At 38.3% G+C, this 22900-nt stretch overlaps 1 long non-coding RNA gene across 1 annotated transcript; it reads right to left on the reverse strand.

The window, feature by feature from the left end:
• Nucleotides 1–1700: 1700 nt before the first annotated feature.
• Nucleotides 1701–2383, reverse strand: LOC149259862 (uncharacterized). The gene is made up of 2 exons (XR_016247810.1): nucleotides 2210–2383; nucleotides 1701–2130 (listed from the first exon to the last, which is right to left on the reverse strand). It is a non-coding gene; the product is annotated as an uncharacterized LOC149259862 (long non-coding RNA).
• Between the last annotated feature and the right edge of the window lie 20517 nt (nucleotides 2384–22900).

Below are 22900 nucleotides of genomic sequence, written 5' to 3' on the forward strand. Positions count from 1 at the left end.
CTTCATCTTTGATTGTTTGCGAATATTTTGCCATTTTTAAATTCCAAAAGACAATCATTCCTAGGCACAGAGATTCCTAGACCCCAAACTTTCCCTCAATTATACAGCTCATTAAAAATTTGTATAAAGCATGTTCCTGGTTTGTATTAGATATATTAACATCCATTGAAATAATATAAAACAAATTAGTACGTAAACTTTGGAAACAAATCTATGAAGGCATAATATGTTATTGCTCAAAATCAAGTCTATGCCATATTTAGTTTATAATTGTCCAAAAAGAAATGGGAGCTCGAAAAAATTATATATTCTTCATACAAAATGAATGCGCAATTGGTATCCAAGTTAACTAGGACTAGAAACTAAAAGTGCCAATCTTAAATATTGACACCTTTGCCTATGAATAATTACGTCGTAAGGTGTTCCCTTTTGAAAAGAATCCCCTCCCATGCCCCCTGTATTGTCGTGAGTCATTGATCTAGGCGTTAGACGATTGAAACATTCATTGCCGTAAGATTCAAGACCAGTACTAAACAGTTAATCAGAGATCGATATTAATCAGTTATGAATGGTATTAGTCAATTATGAATTTTAACATCCCGACCATAACTGTGATGAAATTCTATCTGATGCCAATCACCGAATTTTAACATCCTGGCCATCTGGCCATCATCAGATTCCAGTTTAATTTGAATTGGTTTAAAAAAAATTGGATGAGTGGAGTAGAGCGGCTTCTCGAAGGATTATCTATTGGGATCATATATCATGAGCAATTCAGAGTGGAGTAGAGCGGCTTCTCGGAGGTTTCGATTGGCTCAAGAGGCGCAATAGCGATATGAAAAGTTCCAACAATCAAAGGCTCACAACAGATGTTTTCTTGGCATTGGAAGTAAGCCCCCAGGAAGCGTGGCATCATGGATTGATGAACTTCCCCTAAGTGACACTGTACTTATTTATGAATTGTGATTTTTGTGAAGCAGTTCTTGATGTAGAAGCATATTTTTAAGATATAATCTTCAGGAGACAAAACAAACTTGTAATTGAGTTTAATAGACAAGAATCACAGTGAAATGAATAAGGATTATGAAAATCTAGGAAGGTTGTTAGAGCCCATAAATTTCTGTATGTCATTAGGAAAACCAAGTATTTACCCAGAAACTGTAAATTCAAAATTATTTGCAAAACACTAATGTCGACAGAATTAACTTGTGGAATTATTTTTGAACACATAAGAATTGTTTAAACAGTTAATAATAACTAGTAAATCTTGAAAAGAAACAACATTGACCCATATTTGTTCCTCATGACCAGTCATTACGTGAGAATGGTTTTGGGATTAGCTGTTGAGGAAATTAGAGCATGGAATTCAGCGATAAAATGGGTCTTTATATTCTAGAAATGAACGGAAAAGAAACAGAAAACCGAAAGGGAACCCCTAGCAAGAGAAGCTCAAGAATTTGCAAATATATATATAGAAACAAAATCTTACTGTGAAAGAACATCCACTCTACAAGTCGTAGAGGCCTTTCGTAAGTGCAATAGAACATAAATTAAAATAGCAACTGTCGAAACAGAAATTGTAGACTTAATTTCAAATAATAAAGCTTGGAAACCCCAGAACTGGAAAAACGAGTAATCTGTTTCAATTAAGTAGTGTTCCCTTTTTACATCTAGATTATACAAACTAACATAATAAGCAATAATAGTAATACCCTGAATTCTAGTGAATTAGTAGTGGGGTTTATCGGTAATGGCTCAACAACACAGAAACGACAACTGATATCTAAAAAGCCTCTTCAAAAATAATCTTTCAGAGAACGAATTCCCTCATTATGGACAAACCCCAACTGGGAAAGAGTTTCAAAGCACCTGGAGTCTGGTTGCTTCGGTGCCCATGCAATGACGAGAGCCAAGGAGGTGGAAGGGAACTGGGTTATCCTGGAGTCTGAAGCCAAACCCTCGTCGTTAACCATGCGCAAGAAAAGAACCCAGTCATTGAGGGAGATTTTCTTAAAAGAAGGCTATAACTTTCAGTGCCGGAAATATGCTCAAAGAGGAAGAAAATATACTCATCTACGACCCGGTCGTTACCTTGAGAGATGGGGGAAGCCACGGCGGCCATACCTGCAACTGAGACAAGCAGGGTTGCGAGATTTAACAAATTGAAAACTTAGAAACGAAATAAATGCAAAACGAGAACCTGCATCACCTTAAACCCCGCATAAGAGAAGAGTCGAGCCACTGCCTGGACGTAAACAACAGGGAAGAAACCCTCTCTTCGGCCGGGGAAGGAAAAACAATGATATTAGGTCTGCAAGAAGCTCGAATGAAACAAAGATTGCAGAGATAGGCGTCTCTGAGACCCAAGGATGGCAGAGCCGAGACCTCCTCGCAACGGAAACCCGAATGACAAGCAGGAGGCTAGACAAAAGGTGGTAGTTACCCTAACCCAACGGAAATTCCTCCACACCGTCGGATGGCAGACCGTGAAATCTATGGTTTGCACAACGACAAGTGTTAACTGCTGAGGACTTGGAAGAATCATGAAGCGAGATAGATGGCACAAGGTACCGACAGTTGGATACAATCATTCGACCTCCAATGAAACCAGAGTCAATTACAATAATTAGAGCTCGGTTGTTAAATCTTGTGCTAATGTTTTAACCATAGTCATTTACAAAGGGTTGATTATCGAAAAGATCAACCAAAGTCATAAGCACACATGTATTATGGTGTTTCAATATCACTGCAATGTTTAAATATCATTAGTGTTAGTTCTTACAAAAACTCAAAATTTTCTAGCTCTCCCCCGACTATGGGTGAAATCATAGCACTGCCAGTGTTTTAGTGCTTAGATCTCTTAAGTTAAGTTAACTCAACTCAATTATTTACTCCATACGTTGCATGTATATGAAGTAATCACTGTCAATGCAATTTCGCTTTCTAGTTTCAGCTTTTATGTGCAGTTACGTACATGATAAATATAACTACGAATTTCTGATTTTTGTGGTTGTTTTTAACATTATGTACAATAGGATCTGAATCATGTGGAACTCTTCCAGGTTGTTTTTGTCGTGGCATTAGGTGAAATAATTGTTGGTTAAAAAATGTTTGTTAGTTATTTAAAATTTGTTTTAAATTTATAAATAAATTTATCATTTTAATTTATTTTTTTTGTAAATTTTAATTTACATAATTTATATAATATGAAAATTTGAGGAAAAATATATCAGAAAACCTCAAAAACTAAAAAACTTAAAACAGTTAACGACTTTTCAACCCTTTTGTACCTGTCAGTCTCTTGCGTCTCCAGAAAACCTCCAAAACGGCTTTTCAACTTTTTTTCTGCCCGCCAGTCGATGGCATCTCCAGTTTCCATTGCTGATGAAATTACTATAGCGATTCGGCCCAATTTGGTGTAGAGTTACAAAAATTTAGGGTTGTAGCTGATGTCATATTTACTGACCGTTGCACCCTCTCGGTTCTTCCATTTCGCCTTGCTGATATCTAGAAACTGACGTAGTCAACGGAGGATTAAGGTGTCCTCATCCTGATTTAAATGTTTGGTTCCAGGGATTTGGTTTCGATTTACATGGGAACCTAAAATTTTATGACCTTTATCCAATGTGCGATATTTTTTTCCCTGACAGATGAGATGTTTTCATTATTTTCATTAGGTTATAAAGAAAATTTTAATCATAAATTGAAATTTAAAAATTTTAATTTTATAAAATAATTTGGATTATAATAAAATTAAGAAAACAAAAAGTATTTAATAAACAAATCTTGATATTAATTGCAATAAAAGTAACTAATTGTGTTTTCATTTTGAATTTTTCGTAAATTTGGTAGGACTTTTCATGTTTTTTTATTTCTACGTTAGATCGTAAGAAATCATATAAATCATATAGTATATTAGGAGTTTTGACCCTTTGGTATCTGTATTGCAATTTTATTAATGCTTTTAATATGGATTTGGTTTTTAAATTATATATTTTTGTTTATTCTGTCAATTCTTTTAACTTTAAGAGTAATAAAATAATTAGATTATTTTATCATATATTATATTTCTTTTAACTTTAAGAGTAATAAAATAATTATATTATTTTTATACCATTGTAAAAGGAATTTTGTATAATTGAATAACTTGTTTTATTATTAATGAAAGAATAATTCTAATAATTTTTTGTTTTTTGGTTGCAAATAATCTTAGTAGGGTGTTTTTAGTGTGTAAGATCTATTTCTTATATCTAAATATTTAAAGAATATATTTCTTTTAATTGTGTATTACAATTAAGGGGGTTAGGTGTTTTTCAATATGGAGAGAAGTTGTCAAGAAAACATAATGTTACATAAAAAGTTCAACAATCATAAGATTATATTGAAAAAATAAAAACATGTAGATCTAATCTATCTTCTTCTTTTTTCCTTTGTATCTAGAGGAATTGGCAATTGGACCAATCTCATACTCATGCGACATGGGGTCGATTCCAACCACTACTACTATAACCTCCCACTACTATAACCTCTAGGCTAGGCGCTTAGATATGACCATTCCACATATATATGTGAATTGGGGTGATGTGAACCAAAAACCTCTTCACATATAATACTTCATTTACTTACACAACCATCATTAGTTGAGTTGTCCCAGGGCTACAAATCTACTCCATCATTAACAACATAAGATTAAATTATATATATATATATATGAATGACAACATTTAAAAGAAGATATTTACTAATTAAAATATTTGATTCCTCTCATGCAATCACCCCTTTAAACATTTGCATGCCCTTCTCTCCTATCACCTAGGTCTACTCCAAGAAAGGATAGGCCAAGTCTTACTTTTGGGTGCCATATACATGTAATTTACAATTTTCATCTCCAAAGTAATATTTCTTTTTGTTATTTCTATTCAATAATTTACAAATTCCATTTCCAAAGTAATCTTTTTTTGTTATTATTATTCAGTACTTATGTTACTATTCTCTCATTTTAACACACATTTGCTCTCCTCACTAGATCTCACTTTTGTAGTTGCATATCACCCTACTAGACCTTTATTTCCTCTCATACAATATTCATGTATGTAGGTAAAATCCCAATCAGGCTTCTCTATGTTAGTTTTAGCCTCAACATATAATGCTTTGACATTTGCAACCATCTTACATTTGGGTGCCATATACATGTAATTTACAATTTTCATCTCCAAAGTAATATTTCTTTTTGTTATTTCTATTCAATAATTTACAAATTCCATTTCCAAAGTAATCTTTTTTTGTTATTATTATTATTCAGTACTTATATTCTCTCATTTTAACACACAGTTGATCTCCTCACTAGATCTCATTTTTGTAGTTGCATATCACCCTACTAGACCTCTATTTCCTCTCATACAATATTCGTGTATGTAGGCAAAATCCCAATCAGGCTTATTTATATTAGTTTTAGCCTCAACATATAATGCTTTGACATTTGCAACCATCGTCTCCTTCTACAAGCCACAATCCTTTGGCTTTGAAACCACTTGTCAGTAAAAAATGAGATAGAAATAAATACGTTTTATAATACATGATAACGCATAAACAATTAAAAATACATGAACACCATATTTTCCCCTCAAATCCCTTAGAGAAAATTGGATAATATATCTACTATTTCTCATTGCTTAAAACAGGCCAAACCAGCCAAAGTGAGCCCTCCACTCAATTCACGAATATTACAATAGAGAATCGTCAAGCTTTTAACAACTTCTCAAAAGTGATATGCCCACATTTATGATTTCCTTTTAACTTTATTATTACTTAGTATACAAGCAAATGATGTAATCACGAGTCAAAAACATACTAAATTACTCCATAATGGCTTCGCTCATCATTTTTAATACTAATAAAAATCTTCACTATATCCCTCATAACTTTGTAAAAATCTTCTTTTAGTAAGAAGTCAAAGAAAACTTCATATGGATGATCCAATTAAATACTTTCTTTTCAATATTTATCCAGTTTCTAAAATTTCTTATAACATACTAAAATTTCTTATAACATACTACAGCTTTACGACGTTTCCATTGCAACATGTGGTGCAATTGCTAGTTTATCTATAATGAGGCATATTTGAGCATGCTCTATTCAGCTTCCAAAGAATAAAATTTAACTGCATGCAGACATTATGTCGAATAGCTACACTATAAAATCAAAGTTTAAAAGTGACATGTTGACGTTTAACATGCATTAATTTTAGAACTCATTTAGTAGGTTAAAGATGTGTTCTACATTGGAGCCTTGGCCATTGAGGGTCTTATCAAAACACGAGGATTCCACTTAAACGATATAGCACACACATATTATAGTATGGGGCCTCAGTGAAGGAGCATGTTCATTAGTTCAGGGGAGTACATAACAAAAATGCATGCATCAGAAAAGTAATGAAGGAACACAATCTAGGAGAGACCATTAACTCCATTTCCTATAATAAACTTACATGAATGAAAGTGATTGGAACAACCATGTTTTGAACGTCAAAGGTATTGTGATGGATTCGTTTTTCTAATGTTTTCGTGGTAGGTTTTAATTTTGTACGGATAATATTTATAAATGAGTTTTTTAAAAATAAAAAATTAAAATAAGAAAAAATAATGATAATCACATAAAATATATATAGATTTTTCTCGTGTAACTTAAAATTAAGAAAATAGATTGATTTTTCATTATATTCCTTGAATGTTACAATACATTATATACATGTTGAACCATTCATAAACCCCCAATCCATTAATCTTGGATTAGAATAAAATTGCAGTTCTTTTGACTGGATCTACAAAACAACTATGCACTCGAAAATCATGGACACAAAAATTGCCTCTTTTTTTTTGAACGGGGTGCTACCCCCAATATCATGGGGATAGTTGTGAAAAGAATATAACACAACCAACATTCACTTCCATTAATGGTATATCTAAATAGGAGACGATGGGTCTATCACAAAGATAAGTCTCATTCTCCATGTTTGGTTTCCACCATAGGTTGCGCATGGTTTGCATTGTAGGGCAAAACACAAAGTAGGTTGTGGAGGCAAGAAATAGGGTGGATAGGTAGAACGATTAAGTTGCAAAGGTAAGAAATATGCCAATTAGGAAGAATGAGCTATGTGAATGAGTATATGGGATTCGCCAGCGAAAAAGTCATGCAAGATTTACTCATCAAGTGATAAGTTGTTTATTGCTTTCAAAGCATGGAAATACAATTTTAAGCATTTTATACATGGGGACATGTTGGAGGTGTGGTTGGTGTCAAGGCATTAGTGTATCTAATTGGGCCAAGGCAAATTGATTCGATATTATATATTATTTTATGGGTTTTCCGCCTTTGATTAGATTTTCTACTAGCTTTCTATGCATTCTAGAGGAAAGAAAAAATTGTGGTATTGCTTCTAGCAGTAATGCTTGGTCTAGTTCATTCTTGCTTGTATTGGTAAAACAACCTTGGTTGTATAGAGCACTTGTTGGCTATTTCAACATTGTTGGACATAGCATTGGATAGTTGGCCTTCCTTGGTAAATCCTATTCCTAGTGTAGGTGCCTCACAAAGATTTGGATACAATATGAATTGACGGTGCTAGTGAAGTAGCACCATCAGTTTTTGAATCCATTGATCCATAAGCATAAGCATTAACGGCATAGGCACATGCAAGGGCATTAATGTAAGTAACATAGGCACTAGTATGTGTATCACTGGGATTCATATAATATTTAATTTAATATTTATCACTATGCAAGGATGTGGTTGGTGAGTCAATATCAAATTTGTTTTTTCTATGTATTGAAATTTGCATCCATGCTAACATTGATGAAGCATTAGTTAATAAGTAGGAGTCAATATGCTAAATCTATGCACAATTGAGAAAGCAATAATATTTTAAGACTTCAATATTTTTCTCAAACTTTGGTTCACTAAGATTGGTAATGTCAAAATTGTTTTGCTAAAACATTGGTTAATCTAAGATTATAATCCAAAATATTTTATGGAGTAACAAAATTTGCAAAGAGACTTTGAACTTATTGTCTAATCAAATTTGAAGAATAGACTTGTGTGTGTGTGTTTGCGTGTGTTATATCTCAAACATTGGATATTACAAAAAGCATATGGTCAAACTCAAAAAAATAGCGAGTCAATGATCAATTGATCGTTATAATCCTGAACTTCAATAAGAACTAGTAACATGCAAAGTTTTGTGATCCATAAACTGTCGTAGATAGTCCACTAAATAGTTCACCACAACATATATGATAAAATTATATTTAAAAATATGAATTCTACAATATTATGGTTTTATTTCTCTTTAGTTTTCTAGATCTGTAGATCATGTTTAATTGCGTATGTGTGTAGAAAATAGAGAACAATGAAACAAAAACTCACAAACCACAACTTGACGCAAGATATGACCTAGGAAACCCTTTTGAGAGAAAACATAGCTAGAAGGTGAGCCCGCTCTGCCCTCTTTCTTTAATAAATGGCTACGAGTACAAAGAGGTATGGCCTATGGGCTAATACAATGCACAAATCCTCCCTATGTGCTTTGTCTCCTATCCCTCTTAGATGTTTTTGATCATCTATGGAACAAATGCACTCGAAAAAAATGGAACCCCTTTTCCTCCTAGTGTTCTGGCAATAACACATTAAGATAGCCTACTAGTGGCATCCTTTCAAATTATGGTGGTGAAAACAGGAAGGTCAACTTCTGAGTGGCATAAATTTTGCATACATATTCTGGTTGAGGCGATTCTTGCATCGTTGGAAAGGTATCTGTGTGTAGAATATGAAAACAAGGTGGGATGCTAAACCAACAAAGTTTTACTACCAAAACACGTTGTTTGATGCCTAAAAAATTCTCTCAGAAGGTTTCAGACCCCAATTTGATAAACTGAGTCTAACTAGTAAAATGGTCCTGTGAGCTCATTTCTCCACTTTTTCCACTCTAAAAGCATTGAGATGGATGATAAACAATATAATGGTCCAATCCAAATCATTTTGGGCATAAGATTTGTCACATCTTTTATTTCAACAACATGTTGGATAAACTCTTTGTAAACTTTAGTTGTCTTTCTAAAACCAAGTACAAGGGATGTATCATAGATTTTTTTCGTCAACATTTTGTACATATCTTCTGAACTGTAAAATTAAATCGTCATAACTTATCTTGGTTTAACTCTATGTTTCATTATTGATACAAATCTAAGATAACTAGAATTATATTAATTATGGTGAAAGAACTTAGATTTCATTTTTTTTCTTTTTATATATGATTGCTACGTTGCTAGATTGAAGGAATTAAATTTTTTACTCGACATTCATTTTGGTTTAATTTTATGAATTGTTTTATAGTCTCAATGGCTTCTCTAGGTGTTTACTTTGATTAATGACCCACTTTTTCGACAACCTTGATGTCCTCAATAAAAATGTGTTGTTTTACCTTATCAAAGTGTTTGTTTAGGGTTGATGTGCATAATTGATTATGGAAAATTTCAACTTCTTTCTCTTTAATCCTTTTTTCTATGGAGGATATTGATTCTTTGATCATAACATTATAAATTTCTTGATGACATTGAGGGTGTGATGAATCTTTAATTGATCTCATCCTCCATCGAATGATATTACGAGGTCTAAAGAAAGTAACAACTGACTTCCTTTTGAGGACATTAGCTATTTTGTTTATAACACCCTTAATGTAGGGAAAAAGAACTTGGATTAGACCATCTAGTTTACTCGATGTGTACTCCTATTATGATGGCCATCACAATTCTTATAATAGTTTTTCTACCAAGACACTCTTCATATCCATTTTTTTTTAAGATTTTGAGAAGAAGGTATTTTTCGAAAGAAATAATGCTCTTTGAAATTTCCAAGGACCCTGGTTGTTAGCATATTAATGACTTATAATCTTTGCATTGAGTGGTGATGTGAATCTCCATGGAGACACTGTTGGAATTTCTAAGTCTAACTATTAGAAATCCTTCCTGTACTTTTTGATTTATTTCTTCCTACTTGTTCTGTAAACTAACAAGTTATTTACCATGTAAATACTGAAAATAAATACAAGTACAGTCTCAACACATATAGATCATCAAATGAAGGCAAAACAAGCACACAAGTGACACCGTTATTTTTGGACTAATGTCCCCGGAAAAACCCAATGTGGGAAAACCGATTTAGCTATCTGAGGGTTTTATTATTAAGCAGTTTTAGAATACAATCTGGGTGCCAGAAATGGCTCACCCAATAGAGAATGCCCTCATCCTCTCAGTCTGAGACATATATTAGCGCCAATCTGCCCCATGAAATCTCCCAGCGTCAACCTCTAGGGTCTGCGTCAGCCTCTCTGGTCCAATGTCTACCCATCATCAGCCTCTTAGGGCTCTGTGTCAGCCTCTGGAGCCTCTGCGTCTCCCACGCTGGTCCTCCTTAGGCTCTGTGCAGCTCCTGACTGCCTCTGCGTGGCCTCTAGCTCCTTCTGCGTGGCCTCTTACTGCTTCTACGTGGCCTCTAGCTGGCTCTGCGTCAACCCTCTCTCGATTTCTACGCTGATGCTCCCGGTACTATCTTTGCCTCTCTGCTGCTACATTCACTACCCCTTAGCTGCAATTCTGATCACTCCTTCGATTTCCTCAGCAAGCCCTGCCCCAGAAAATCGAATTCTTGATCAACTTGGTGTGTTCTCCAAGTGACCTTAAGCCTCCTCTTATACTTTTCTCATTGACAATTCAACGGCTGAGATTAAGTCCCTAATCAATGGCTAAGATTAGATCTGGCTTGATCCATGACTTTTGGACCATTCTAACTCAATTTTATATTAATTCACATTAATATTTTATTTTCCCTAAGTTTAGACTTAGGGACTTCATTAAAAATATTAATTATTTTAATATCTCCCAAACTGGTTAGATTTTGCCCAAACCATTTCTAGGTATTGGAGATCTCATGTGCTTTAGCCTCTCCACCAATTTTCATGGCTAGAGCACATTCGATGCTACCCCAAATCAACAGACACTTCACCATGTGGGACTTCTTTCCAAAGATTTAATGGAATAACATTTTATCTAGTTTCATGGTAACTAACACTTCAAGAAAGGGAATGGCTCCATTTCTTCAACAACCATGGTCCAATTTATATGTTATGATGATGGTTGTTTAGTTGCTTGAAAAAAATGTCTAGCTCTTTGCCTTCATGGGATGAAATTGTTTTTGTGTTGTTAATATATTTTTTCTAATGTTTACACTTTAGAGGATAAGAACTAAAGTCCCTTATTTTTGACATACTCCATAAAGGGATTTGCCATTGTTGGTGATAGCGGTGAACCCATTGCAACTTTATTAATTTATTTGTAAAACTCTCCCTAAAAGCTAAAGAATCTTGGTCAAAGGCAAACTTATGCTAATGTAATTATCCCATGGTTTTGTACATTCTCAATGACAACCACGACTTCATTAAGGAGTTTTTCTAATTAAAGAGTCTACATCAAAGGTAATGATGATGTGTGGAGGGTTAAATATAAATTTTAACAAAGTCAGAGGACCCAATTGAATACATGACAAAGGAGTTAATTCCATCTACCATTGTTTAACTTTATAAGCTAGTAAATAATGTTATGCACCAAGTGTTTAAGTTTTCCAACTAGAAAATTAGCTAGCTTACAGGTTGGAGAATCTATTTTGTTTACAATAGGCTTAAATGGAACACATTATTTATGATTTTTTGGTGATCCATAGATTTTAGGTGCTTGGGGACCATTAAGAGTGAGATACCTTTAAATATCATTGCCTAAGTTTGAATTGTTAATTGCTTTTGTGACCTATTTGGTACCTCACTTGAAGAATTCCCCTTGAGCTTCTTATCACTATTGTTGATGGCAAGATGACCATTCATCTTAGAAAGATAACCATCCTTATTCACACTTATGGTGGTCCTTCCTTTATCAACTTTTAACATAACAATGCTTTCCTTCTCATTAATCTTGGTTAGTGCCTTGAGCTCCAACTTTGTTTTGTTGCTTTTAGGAGGCTTGGCATGCATGAAGACTACAACATAATCTTATTGGACCTCTTAATTTACTTCAATTGATAGTCTTTTTATGTTATCATTGTTGCAACATATGATGTCTTCAATCCTTAATTTCTTATGGATGATTGTGAAATCTAAATGTCTTTCTAATACACTTGATTTTATTTTTCATTTCTAGGATGAATCTAGGTCTGGGGTTAGCCCACATCTTGAATGGAAGAATGATCTGCCCAAAAACAGGATGCTATCACTAGGATTGTCCAAGACTTGGTCAAGCCTCGATGCCCCATGGGACAATGTAACCCCCACAATTGACTCCCACCTTTAACCCCTCCCCGTGAGATTTGAACTTGAGACCTAACGGGGGACTAAAGCCCACCCAAACCAATTGGTCTACACCTCATGGGTGTTAATACACTCGATTTGAAAACACCTATTTGGGTGTTATATATGTTAATTAATGTCTTCTTTACTTCTTTCGCATGGACCTATGATTTATGTGCCTATGACACCAATATCTCGAACTTTTGATTCTATCTCACTTTCAAACGATACCCTAACCTTTTAGCATTCAATGTAGAACACACATCCATCATGGAATACATATATAAATTACAATTGCCTCCATCCAAGGACGTTGATTTAAAACGATACATGGATTTGTGGTATGCATATTGGTGATATAGATATTTGTCTATATTGAACATCGATATATACACAAAATCATAACTAATACCTCATTGTATCCTAGTAACCATAATCTTAAACAATTTGAGAAAAAACATTAAACGGGTATCACATACCATAAGTAACAAATATCAATGTAAATCATCGATTCTAAAGCATTAAATAACTTCTCAACCAAATATACAAAAAATTGAGACCTACTTCGTCCCATAAAGAGAGAGGATGACACGATGTTTATAAAACATAAATTTAAATAGATGAAAATATGTCATATGGTGAATGATATCCACCATGTTATCTTAGCATATATCCTTTTTTCAGAAAAGAAAAAACCAACAGGCCATTTATATTAAATATATGGTTGTTTACATATGGTAAAATATTCCCAAAATTTAACACCATTTCTAGTGTTTTTTTGGAAATACTAATGTTTATCGCATATACCTACATGGTTGTTGTCTAATAATAAAAGATACATATGTATAGAAACATATAAACGCTGCTACATCACACACTTTTAAAACAAATACCACAAAATGGCCCATAGTTGTACAACATCAAGTGAAATAAGCTTATGAGTCGTTGATTTTCCCCTTCCTTTATAGTTTGTCATCGAAGTATGCAGGAAATAAAATCTCTTTGTTAGGATATCAATGAACCACCTTTGAAAATGCGTCGGCCACACCATTCTATTCTCTAAATATTTGAGAGAAGTTCACTTCCTTGAATAGTTTAATCAATAACCTGATATGCTTCATATAAGACGTAGGGGAAGGAGGGAGTTGACCATAAACTGCTTCATAGGGCATCACTTTGGTGGTGGCATGATAGTTGGTGTTATACCACCATTCAACTAGAGCTAACCACTGTACCCAAAGATGTTGCTTTTCTGAAGTGAAACACCTAAGGTAGGTTTCCAGACATTTGTTGACGGCTTCAGTTTGACCATCCGTTTGTGGATGATAGGAAGTACTGAGTTTTAGTTGGGTGCCTTGTAGCCTGAAGAGTTCCTGCCAAAAATTACTGGTGAAGATCGGGTCACGATCAGACACAATAGAAGTGGGCATGCCATGCAATTTAAAGATCTGATCCATGAAATATTGAGCGACCAAAGTCGGTGTAAAAGGGTGGGGTAGGGCGCAAAAATGAGCATACTTAGAAAGTCGGTCCACAACCACCATGATGACTGACTTATTTCCTGACTTTGGAAGACCTGTAATGAAATCCATAGAAACCTCCGTCCATATTGATGTCGGGATGGGCAATGGTTGTAATGTGCCTCGTGCTTTGACTGTCTCCCCTTTGTGGCACTGACAAATATCGCATTCCGCTACAAAAGTAAGGATGTCTTTTTTCATGCCTGTCCAAAAAAATGATCTTCTAGTGCGAGCATACGTCTTTTGAAAGCCTGAATGTCCTGCAGTGGGGGATGAGTGCAATTCCACAAAAATGTGGCTTGTAAGGGTGGATGTTGGTGATATTACGACTCTGTCCTTGTAGCAAAGAATCTCATCCTGCCACGAGTAGCCCTTGGTGGAATTTGGATCAGCCTGCAATTGAGTAATGAGTTGGGAGAGCCAGGGATGTGAAAACCATTCCCTGCGAGCCTCTTCAATCCATTCTGGAATGGGAAGGGAAATTGTGAGCAGCGTACTTTGCTCCTCAAATTGGCGAGATAATGCATCTGCTACAATATTTTCGCGCCCTTTCTTGTAAATGATCTCATAATCATATCCCAGCATTTTGGCGAGCCATTTATTTTGTTGTGGGGAGGATAGGTGTTGCTCCAAAAAATATTTAAGACTGTGATGGTCTGTGCGGATTTGCAAACGTCGCCCCAATAAGTAAGGTCGCCAGGTATCTACGACATGTAAGATGGCCATCATTTCCTTCTCATAGGTAGATTGTCCCAGATTCTTCCCACTTAGTTGTTGGCTTATGAATGCCAAGGGTTGACCTTCCTACATTAAGACCGCCCCAATACATGTACCTGAAGCATCACATTTAATGACAAAAGATTTGGTGAAGTCGGGTAGTGCTAAGACTGGAGTGGAACACATGGCATTTTTGAGAGTTGTAAATGCCTGTTGTGCTTCCTCATTCCAGAAGAATGAATTTTTCTTGAGGAGTTGAGTGAGGGGCTGCGCAATGCGACCATAATTGCGGACAAATTTGTGATAGTAGCCTGTGAGACCCAAAAATCCTCTCAGGCTCTTCAAGGTCTTAGGTTGAGGCCAATCCTGCATGGCCTGGATCTTTTTGGGGTCCACCTTGACACCTTCACGCCCCACAATGTGGCCCAGATACTCAACTTCTTCCATGCCAAAAGAACACTTGGACATCTTAACAAATAATTTATGCTTGCGGAGCAGTTGCAAGAGTAGATCTACATGCTGAAGATGTGCGGCCCAAGTGCAACTGTAGATGAGGATGTCATCGAAGAAAACAAGGACAAATTTCCTGAGATATGGTTTGAGAAGGTGGTTCATAAGGCTCTGAAAAGTAGATGGGGCATTACAAAGACCGAATGGCATGACCAGGAACTCATAATGGCCTTCATGAGTTCTAAAAGCAATCTTTGGAATGTCGACTTCCTTCATGCGAATTTGGTGGTAGCCTGAGCGAAGATCCAGCTTAGTGAAGAATTGAGCCCCATTGCGTTCATCCAGCAAATCATCAACAACCGGGATGGGAAATTTATCTTTGATTGTCAACTTATTGAGGGCCCTGAAGTCTGGACACATACGCCATTCCCCATCTTTGTTAAGCACCATGACCACCGGTGATGAATAAGGACTAATGCTGGGACGAATGACGCCTGCTTCCAAAAGTTCCTTGATTATTTTTTCTATTTCATTATTTTGGGTGAACGGATATTTGTATGGGCGCACATTGGGTGGTTGGGCCCCTGGAACCAAGGTGATGCTATGATAATGTTCCCCTCTCGAGGGTGGAAGCTCATGAGGCTTGTCAAATATTGGCAGATGGTTATTTAAAATCTGTTGCATCTCAGGATGAATCGGCAGATAATTGGGTTCGATGGCCTGGATGGCATTAAATTGAGCTATAACTCCATGATGGCCCTTTTTTAACAATTTTTCCATCCTATGTGAGCTGATGATAGAGGGAGCTCCCGCCTGGAGTTCGCGGAGGGTATGTGTGGAGTTGTTCTGCTTAAAGCTCATATATAACTCCTGGAAATCCATTGTGATTGGCCCAAGAGTGCGAAGCCATTCAGCACCGAGGACAATGTCACACCCTCCCATGTGTATGGAAAACATGTGGATCTTCAATTGATAATCCCCCATTTGAAGTTTGACATTTTCACAGTGGCCTTCACATTTCATTGTTCCCCCATCCGCAATTTGGACTTGGAAGTTAGAAACTGCTCGTACAAAACAATGCACTGCTTCCGCGACTCTTTGATGGATGAAATTATGTGTACTTCCACTATCAATCAAAACTACTACTGGGCGATGCTTAATAAAACCTCTGATTTTGAGAGTTTGAGGCGAAGAAATCCCTGCCAAAGCATGCAGCGAAATAACTGGTTCGTTAGGGACATTGTCCTTTTGGTTGTCCTCTTCTGCCTCCTCAGGTTCCTCAAGTGGTGGGGCTTCCTCCGATGAGCTGTAATCAGTGGCATCAATTTGAAAGAATTTGGGCTCCTTGCATTTATGACCTGGGGAGTATTTTTCATCACAGTAGTAACATAATCCCTGCTTTCTTCTTTCGGCCATTTCTGCAGGTGACACCTTTTGAACCTTAAGTGTTTGAGTCATGCTGTGAGACTGTGGGGGACGACCCTTGGCAGTGAAATTTGTGCGAATGGACTGGGCCGCTAACGCACGTTCCATGTTACGAGCTACCTTGCAAGCCTCTGACCATGTGGGAGGGTGGTGCAGTCAGACGCGGGCTTGTATGGCCTCTTTAAGACCGTTGATAAAACATTCTGTGTAGAACGCATCTGGGAGACCCCTGGTGTGGAAAGTTAAGGCTTCAAAGGCTGTAACATATTTATCCACCGTGCTAGTTTGTCGGAGCTTAGTGAGACGACCCAAAAAAGCAGAGTCATGGTCAAAGCACTCTGTAAGAGCTTTTTTGAAGGCGTCCAAGTCAAAAAACTTCCATTGCAACGTTGATTCCATTTCCACCATTACCATCTTTCATTGTCCAAGTACATGCTCCCCACCATAAGCTGAGTCTCATTATCTAAGATGTAATTCAGATTGAAATACTGCTCCATTTGTGCTACCCATGCTGCCAGGTGAGAACCATCAAATTTATGCATATCCAGCTTGGGAGGTCGCGGACGGGATTGTTGGTGGGTGCCCCAGAGGTGAAGAGAGTGGCTAGACTCACCCTCACTGTGTTCATTGCCAATATACGCCTCCTCGCGGGCTTCTGCCTTGCCCTTAGAGAGTGCGTTAGTTAGTTTGTTGAGCTGATCTTGAATGTCTTTCAAGGATTGTTCCAGTTTGTCGATCTTCTCATTGACCATAGCTTGAGCTCTAGTTTCTACCATGCACCGATCCGATGTACTTGAAATTTCGGACCGCCCGAATTTTTTTCACTAACAATTGAATGGTACCACCTTGCTCAGCTCGTCATCTTGATTCTTATGGGCTAGATCACCAATAAGCGCCCCGGGGGGTCTCTTTTTTTTTTTTTTTTTGAGAATTCCTAACGGAGTTTTACTCCTTGCTTAGGAATATTGCAGTAGCCGAATCCCCAAAATGTCAATGCTGCCAAAAGTCCTTGTTGAGATTGCAACAAGATGATGGAGCTTAGTGAAAAGAGTCGCCTTCACTAAGTGGGCCCGCAGGCAAATTATGGTGCAAGTTCTATTTTTTATCACAGTGTGGATGATCACAGTGTGGGTGACCACAGTGTGAGTGATCACAGTGTGAGTGATCACAATGTGGGTGACCAAAGTGTGGGTGACCACAGTGTGGGTGATCAAAGTCTATTTTTAGAATGGCTGTAAAAGTCAAATATTATTGTCTCATAATAATATTTGGACTATAAACTTGATCTTATTCTCTTGGAGCACTTCAGTTTGAGCTACAGATGTGGCCCATGCAGCTGTCAGAAGGAAGTACGCTTTTCTTATGAGTCAGTTGAGTTGTTGCATGCATGACTTCAGTTAGAACTCAATCAGTTGAGTTTGGTGGAGTTGATGGAGTTGTGTTCAGTTTGACTTGGTTAAACTAGTTGTAGTTAGTCTAACTGCAAATAGACTAATGATGAGTTGTTAAACTAATTATTAACTCATAATACAACTATAGAATACATCAGTTAACTCAGTTGCATGTCAGTGCATGTTCAGTTCAACAGGGACAGGTGTTAGAGAATCAGATTGCTATCAGTTGTGACTATAGTTGTGCATCAGATCTTGCACAATCAAAGGATTGAGTATGCCAATGAGTTTGCTCATGTATTTTCCCAGTTTGTAGCTTCTGCTCACGTCTTACACATTGTGAGTGATTCTTTGGAGGTGAAATATGAGTTTGGTAGACCATTCTCATTCATTCTTGAGCAGGTATTGAGCAGTGGAGGCAGGCAAGCAGTGGAATAGATTTGGAGATCAGATCTTAGCTGTATTGTGTGTAACAGGTGGAGCTGGTACTGGATTTCTTGTGATAAGCATTGTACTTTGTAATGTTACATGGTCTCAATCGTTAATATACAGATAGTGTGGGGTTTTAGCGAGATGCTTTCCCCGGGTTACATACTGTGTTAATGTGTGAATGCTCTTGATGTTTTATTGTTATTGATGCTGCTATATTGATGATCAACGTAGAGGAGCTTATGTATTGTGTATGTATTCCGCAATAGTACATGATCAGGATAATCTCTGCTAAATATGTGTTAAATTATTCAAAATTTCTACATGGTATCGGAGCAGCTTGATTTGTAGAAGAGATTTTTACAGGATATCAAGCGAGGATTGATCATCAGATCTACTATTCAAGAAGTGTTTACATTCTATTTCTTCGGGCAGAGTCTGTAATCGGGCCAGGTAGCCTCTGGATTCATCCTTCCTTTGGAAGGTGAGATATCCGGTGAATGCCCATACAGTCAATCTCTGTACGAGAAATATTGTGTTCTCACGAATCTTAGATTGGAAGCAGTTGAGTTTGAGCTGGTGGAAATCGAATTTGCAGTAGTGTTGTTGAAATGTCTTTCAACGGATTGCAAATGTTATTCCAAAGCAAGAGCGACCTGGCGCTCAAGGATAAACTCAAAAACAATAAAGGTGAGAATGGATCTTCATCAAAGGTATGTGATGAAGAGAATTGCGCTTTGGCTGCCAAAGCAAAGAAGGGGAAGAACAAGAAAGCTTCTCATTCCGGTGCGAAAGGCAAGAAGCAGGATATGTCCAAGGTGAAGTGTTTTCACTGTCACTATCACAGACACTATGCCACTAATTTTCCGCAGAAGAAGAAGAACAAGCAGGCTGCTGGATCTTCAGCAGGAGAGGCTCTAGCCTCACAGTTTGAGCTTGATTTTTCGTTGATCGCATGCTTGGTTTCAAGTGTGATGGGATCAGTGTGGTTCTTGGACAGTGGTGCGTCTTTTCACATGACGGGAGATAGAGATTTGTTCTCTGATTTGGAGGACAAAGATCTTGGAGTGCACATCGAGATGGGCGATGATGGTAGATACAGTGCGACCGGTATCGGTACCATTTCCTTTGAGAGGGAGTCTGGTAAACCCTTCGTATTAAAGGAAGTCATGCATGTTCCAGGATTGACGAAGAATCTCATCTCAGTGGCGATGTTAGAAGACAAGGGGTATGATGTTGTTTTTAGCGAGGGAAAGGCTTTCTTGCACAGCAAGACAACTGGTGAGACCCGGAAGATAGGGGTTCGAGTGAGGAACCTTTATCAGTTGCATGTAGATGGATGCGCAGCAATGGCGGGCAAGGCAGAAGGATTGGTGAGCCGGGATGATGGCGAGTTGTGGCACAGGAGATTGGGTCACCTTCACCATGGAGCCTTAAAGATACTGCAGCAGATCACTACAGGGCTTCCTAAAGGCACACTTGCGCAGTCAGATCAGTGCAAGGGGTGTACTTTGGGGAAGTTTGTGAAAGCCACCTTTCACGAGAAGGATAGTCGCGCCACGATGATCCTTGAGAAAATTCACATAGACTTGTGTGGACCTTTCTCAGTTGCTTCGACAACAAAACACAGGTATTATGTGATTTTTGTTGATGATTTCTCTTGTAAGTGCTGGATCTTCTTCATGCAGAAGAAGAGTGAGACATATTCAAAGTTTTGTGAATTCAAAGCACTGGTCGAGAAGGAGTCGGGGAAGAAGGTGAAGGCTCTTAGGAGCGATAATGGTGGTGAATACATCTCGGACGAGTTCAAGGATTCTGCAAGGCAGAAGGGATTCGTAGAGAGCTCATAGCTCCCCATAACCCACAGCAGAACGGGGTAGATGAGCGGAAGAACAGAACGATTGTGGGTGCTGCACGGGCAATGTTGCATGATCAGGGCCTACCCCTTCACTTGTGGGCGGAAGCATGCAATACAACAGTTTATGTGCAAAACCGTTGTCCTCACAGGATACTTGGCATGAGTACACCTGAGGAGACTTATTCTGGTAAGAAGCCTGATCTTCCTCATTTGAGGATTTTTGGTGCTAACGTTTACATGCATGTGACGAAGGATGCCAGGAAGAAGTTGGAGCCGACCGCAGAGGTTGGGATATTTGTGGGGTACACTGATACGCCCCACAACTATCGTGTGTATTTGCTAGACAGTGGTAAAACTGTTGTGCGACGGGATATAAAATTTCAGGAGGAGAAAGCCATGAAGTGTTCGCTTGAGAGGGAGCTACACTTGCATGCAGATGAGGATCTATTAGTTCCTAAGGATGAGCTTCAGGACGTGGATCAGCCACAGGACGAGGTTCATGGAGTGGAAGAGACCACTCATGCAGCGCCAACCATCAAAGGGCGAAAGCACTTGACAGAAGCTGAGCGATTGGCTCAACATGCAGAGAAAGTTGTAGGACCACCTACAGCCCAACGCAGGCAGAGACAGTCACCTGATCGATACACTGGATACATGGCTCTGATGAGCAAGTGTGTTGTGACTGAGCCATCCTCTTTCGAGGAAGCTGTGGAGGATCCCGCATGGGTAGACGCCATGGTGGAAGAGTATGATTCTATTGTCAGAAATAGTGCATGGGAGATTGTTCCTAGACCGGAAGGGAAATCAGTGGTGGGTTCGAGACGGATCTACAAGGTCAAGCAGGTAGCTGACGAGAGTGTGGAGAAGTACAAGGCAAGATTTGTTGCCCGAGGCTTTTCACAGATAGAGGGGATCGATTATGAGGAGACCTTTGCACTTGTCGCAAGGTATTCTTCCATATGGATGATTCTTGCTCTCTCAGCGCAGATGGGATGGCACATTCATCAGATGGATGTGAAGACTGCGTTCCTCAATGGAGTCATTGAGGAGGAGGTGTACATTGAGCAGCCCGAAGGCTTTGAGGTCTTCAGCAGCGAGTCGCATGTGTGCAGGCTCAAGAGAGCGCTGTATGGGTTGAAGCAAGCACCACGTGCTTGGTACACACGGATAGACAGCTATTTCATAGGACTTGGATTCTCCAAGACCGAGGCGGATCCTAACCTATACCAGATTGTGGTGGAGGGTAAGTTGCTTATCATTGTACTGTATGTTGATGATTTGATTCTAACAAGTGATGAGTTGTTGATACTGTCATGCAAGAAGGATCTTGCTACAGAGTTTGAGATGAAGGACTTGGGCCTCTTTCACTATTTCCTAGGATTGGAAATATGGCAGCGCAGTGGTGGACTGTTTGTTTCTCAGGGCAAGTATGCTTGGGAGATACTAGAGAAGTTCAACATGCATGGCTGCAAGCCTGTTGATACTCCTCTCCCTGGAGGTTGGAGGAAGGAGGATGCCACTTCGGGAGAAGAAGTGGATGCCACTGTTTATCGACAGTTGGTGGGGTCGCTGATGTATTTGGTCAATACATGACCTGATATATGCTATGCAGTTAATCAACTTTCACAAGCTATGGTTAAGCCTACCAAGCTCTTCTGGAAGGCGGGCAAGCATGTATTGCGCTACTTGATAGGCACATCGGGATATGGTTTGTGGTACAGACAGGAGGATGAGGTGAAGCTATGTGGCTTCACGGATGCAGATTGGGCAGGGAGCCCAACAGACAGAAAGAGCACATCAGGAGGGGTCTTCAGTATTGGATCGACAGCAGTTTCTTGGTACAACAGGAAGCAGAGATCCGTTGCACTCAGTTCAGCGGAGGCCGAGTATATGGCATCAAGTTTGGCTGCATGCGAGGCTATATGGATGAGGAAGATCCTGGTTGGTTTGTTCGGTTCACATTTGGATCCTACTGTGATTTATTGTGATAACTAGAGTTGCATTAAACTCTCGGCTAATCCTGTATTTCATGATAGATCTAAGCATATTGACATCAGGTACCATCATATCAGAGATTGTGTGCAGCGAAGGATCATGTTGCTTTCATACATTCCAACGGAGGATCAGGATGCTGATATTCTGACGAAGGCTCTCACTAGGAGCAAATTCGAGTACCACCGAGGCAGGATAGGGGTTGCTGATAATCCATATCTTATCGAGAGGGAGTGTTGAGATTGCAACAAGATGATGGAGCTTAGTGAAAAGAGTCGCCTTCACTAAGTGGGCCCGCAGGCAAATTATGGCGCAAGTTCTATTTTTTATCACAGTGTGGATGATCATAGTGTGGGTGACCACAGTGTGAGTGATCACAGTGTGAGTGATCACAATGTGGGTGACCAAAGTGTGGGTGACCACAGTGTGGGTGATCAAAGTCTATTTTTAGACTGGCTGTCAAAAATAGAAAAGTCAAATATTATTGTCTCATAATAATATTTGGACTATAAACTTGATCTTATTCTCTTGGAGCACTTCAGTTTGAGCTACAGATGTGGCCCATGCAGCTGTCGGAAGGAAGTACGCTTTTCTTATGAGTTAGTTGAGTTGTTGCATGCATGACTTCAGTTAGAACTCAATCAGTTGAGATTGGTGGAGTTGATTGTGGAGTTGATGGAGTTGTGTTCAGTTTGACTTGGTTAAACTAGTTGTAGTTAGTCTAACTGCAAAT

Source organism: Pinus tabuliformis, chromosome 6 (assembly GCF_031772625.1).
Source record: "Pinus tabuliformis cultivar Carrire ecotype Pingquan chromosome 6, CPIR1, whole genome shotgun sequence".
NCBI lineage: Eukaryota > Viridiplantae > Streptophyta > Pinopsida > Pinales > Pinaceae > Pinus > Pinus tabuliformis.